Genomic DNA, 4,115 nt, shown 5'->3' with positions numbered 1-4,115 from the left:
ATCAATGAACACAGCTTTAGTCCAGTAAGTTGAGCAAATTCTACAGATCTGCTGTACATCATTGCACCCAAAGTCAACAAGAATGCATCGTACACTTAGAAAGTCGTGAACAGGGCCGGTCTCATGTTCAATCTTCTTACCACAACAAAATTTAGAAATAAATGAATTTAAAAATAAAAGTGAGGGCTGGGGTTGTGGCTCAGTGGTAAAGCGCTTGCCTGGCATGTGTGAGGCACTGGGTTCAATGCTCAGCACCGCAAATAAAATAAAGGTCCATTGACAACTAAAAAACTTTCAAAAACAAAAAATAAATAAAAATGAAAAAGAAAAATAAGAACAGAGGGGCTGGCCAGTCTTGAACTGCTGCCCACGAAGCACCCAGCACACTTCCCAGAGACTGGAGGCAGCACCAGATCTAAGCTCAGAGAGTCACCCTCATCTATATGCTAATTATCCCATGCAAGAATTACAGGGTTAATTAAGCATCACGGCCCTCCCTCCACTTTATCTGCCCTGGACACAGAGGCGAGAGACGGAAATCACAACCTCTGATCAAATTAGCTGTCCACGGGCCGCTCCAGGCCTCTCCTCTCCATGAGGCTTCATAAACCAGCTCCCTGAGTTAATCATGTTTATTTCACAAGGCACCAGGGATTTAGAAAGTGATTAGGAATCAAACCCAGGAGGAACCAGCCCCTGACCCTTCTGCTATCAACTTTCTTCATGCAAAGGGTGTGTTTTCTCACTGATAGGCAGCAAATGCACACCAGGCCTCATCCTCCTGCCTAAAGTGGGATTATCAGTTAGTGGGTAAATGGCTGTCAAGTTGGCAGGTTCTGGAGGTGTTGGGGGCAGGGGTCTCTCTTGCTTTCCTGGGCATGCCCACCACCCACCACCCTGATGCTTCATATTCTTCCAGGAACAACGGCTTCTTTTCTGTTTCTCCCCAGCTGCGTGGGCCCAGGTAAATGATTAAATCATCTGAGCCTCCTGTTCCTTATTTATTAAATGGGGGATTGGTATCCACCCAGTGGTATTAAGACTGAGATATGCTAAGGTAGAGTGAGTGGCCCTTGGTAGCAGGCATCAGTACTGTCTGTTCTCTACGTTCCTTTCCTCCTGTCCACATGTACCCCAGACTCCAGTCCTTATTACTCTGCCCCTCACAGTCCTGCTCAAAGCTACACCCAGCCTCACCCCCCAAAGCCTTCTGACAACTCTGCACGGATGCTAGGTCACATATCCCTGCTTCTCTAATGAACAACACCTGGCACACAGGAGGCAGCCCTAAATACGTGTTCAACAAAAGAACTGAAAGGGCTCAGTAAGTAGATAACCAGAGAAACACCAGCCTCCCATATGGTGTCTGTGACAGACATAACTAATCAATCCTCATGGTCTTCCCTGCCAGGGCAGGCTAACCTTCCGGGCTTCAACAGAACACCACAGGTGGACACTACCCTGCAATCACAGAGCAAAGTCTCTGACACTCTTTCCGCATAGCAGACTGAGTCCATCCATGTAAGCCTCAGGCCCCTGGATAGACTGCAACTGCGAAAGGCCCAGGCCCAGCCCTTTCCTCACAGGGACCTGGTTTGGGTATGTGGCAGGCAGAATTCTCTCAGAGCCTCTGAGCTTCCCACTGCTCAGATCCGAGTCCTGCACCCGCCTAGGACAAGGCATATGGTGGATTTTATCCCTGGGATGCGGTTCTGTCAAGTGACCCAGCTGACTTCAAGATTGGGAGATTGTCAGGTGGCCCAGTCTAATCACATGTACCCTCATCCCTAAATTTCCTCCATCTCAGCAGAAAAGCAAGTCAGAGCTTCAAAACCAGAGAAGGACTCACAACTTTTGCTGGCTTGAAGTCCTCCGAGGGGACCACATAGTCAAGAATTCAGGTGGGAACTGAGTTTTGCCAACAGTCATGAGCGAAGAAGAGTGGTTCCTCAAGCTTCCAGAAGATTCCGCCCTTGGGATTCCCTCAGAGAAACCTCAGCCACACTATGCCGGGCTTCCGATCTGTAGAACTAGGAACTGATCAATAGGTGTTGTTTTTATTAATTTGTTATTTGTTTTAATTAGTTATGCATGACAATAGAATGCATTTATACACTTTGATATATCATATATAAATGAGGTATGATTTCTCATTTTTCTGATTTGTGCATGTTGTAGAATCACATTGGTCATGCAGTTATATGTGTCCAAAAGGTAATAATGTCTGTTTCATTCTACTCTCCTTCCTATTCCTATATCCTCTCCCCTACCCTCCTTCACTCCCCTCTACCTAATCTAAAGTAACTCTATTCTTCCCTATCGGCCCCCCTTTATTGTGAATTAGCATCCATGTATCAGAGAAAACATTTGGCCTTTGGTTTTTTGAAACTGGCTTATTTCTCTTAGCATGATATTCTCCAACTCCATTCATTTGCCAGAAAATGCTATAATTTCATTCTTCTTTAAAGCTGAGTAATATTCCATCTAATATTTTCTTTATTCTTCTATTGAAGGACACCTAGGTTGGTTCCATAGTTTAGCGATTGTGAATTGAGCTGCTATAAACATTGACATGGCCACATCACTGTAGTATACTGATTTTAAGTCCTTTGAGTATAAACCAAGGAGTGAGACAGCTGGGTCAAATGGTGGTTCCATCCCAAGTTTTCTGAGGAATCTCCATACCATTTTCCAGAGAGGTTGCACCAATTTGCAACCCCACCAGCAATGAATGAGTGTACCTTTTTCCCCCACATCCTCACCAACATTTATTGCTGCCTGTATCTTGATGATTGCCATTCGGACTGGAGTGAGATGAAATCTTAGAGTAGTTTTGATTTGCATTTCTGTAATTGCTAGAGATAATAAACATTTTTCCATATGCTTCTTGATCAATTATATTTCTTCTTCTGTGAAGTGTCTGTTCAGTTCCTTAGTCCATTTATTGACTGGGTTTTTTTTGTTTGTTTTTGTTGTGTGTGTGTGTGGTGTGTGTTAAGTTTTTGAGTTCTTAATATATCCTACAGATTAATGCTTATCTGAAGTACATGTGGTAAAGATTTCCTCCCATTCTGTAGGCTCTCTCTTCACATTATTGATTGTTTCTTTTGCCAAGAAGAAGCTTTTTAGTTTGACTCCATCCCATTTAGTGATTCTTGATTTTATTTCTTGTGCTTTAGGAGTCTTGTTAAGAATTTTATGTATAAGAAATATATATATGAAATATAAATTATATTGTATATTAAATATAAATATATTTTATATTTATATAAATATAAATCAGATCCTAGGCCAACATAGTGAAGATTTGGACCTACTTTTTCTTCTGGTAGGCACAGGATCTCTGTTCTGGTGCCTTAGTTTTATCCACTTTGAGTTGAATTTCATGCATGGTGAGAGATAGAGGTTTAATTTCATTTTGTTACACATGGCTTTCCATTTTTCCCAGCACCATTTGTTGAACAGGCTATATTTTCTCCAGTGAATGTTTTTGGCACCTTTGTCTAGTATGAGATAACTGTATTTATGTATCTTCTATTCTGTACCATTGGTCTACGTATCTGTTTTGGTGCCAATACCATGCTGTTTTTGTTACTATAGCTCGTAGTATAGTTTAAGGTCTGGTATTGTGATGCCTCCTGCTACACTCTTCTTGCTAAGGATTGCTTTGGATATTCTGGGTCTCTTACGTTTTCCAAATGAATTTCGTTATACTTTTTCTATTTCTATGAAGAATGTCATTGGGATTTTAATAGGAATTGAATTAAATCTGTATAATGCTTTTGGTAGTATTGCCATTTTGACAATATTAATTCTGCCTATCCAGGAGCATGAAAGGTCTTTCCATCTTCTTAGGTCTTCTTCAATTTCTTTCTTTAGGGTTCTGTAGTTTTTTTTTTTTTTAATTTTTTATTGTTGGTTGTTCAAAACATTACATATTTCTTGATATATCATATTTCACACTTTGATTCAAGTGGGTTATGAACTCCCATTTTTACCCCATATACACATTGCAGAATCACATCAGTTACACATCCATTGATTTACATATTGCCATACTAGTGTCTGTTGTGTTCTGCTGCCTTTCCTATCCTCTACTATCCCCCCTCCCCTCC

This window comes from Marmota marmota, unplaced genomic scaffold, assembly GCF_001458135.2.
Source record: "Marmota marmota marmota unplaced genomic scaffold, marMar, whole genome shotgun sequence".
Taxonomy (NCBI): domain Eukaryota; kingdom Metazoa; phylum Chordata; class Mammalia; order Rodentia; family Sciuridae; genus Marmota; species Marmota marmota.
This window is presented reverse-complemented; position numbering follows the sequence as displayed.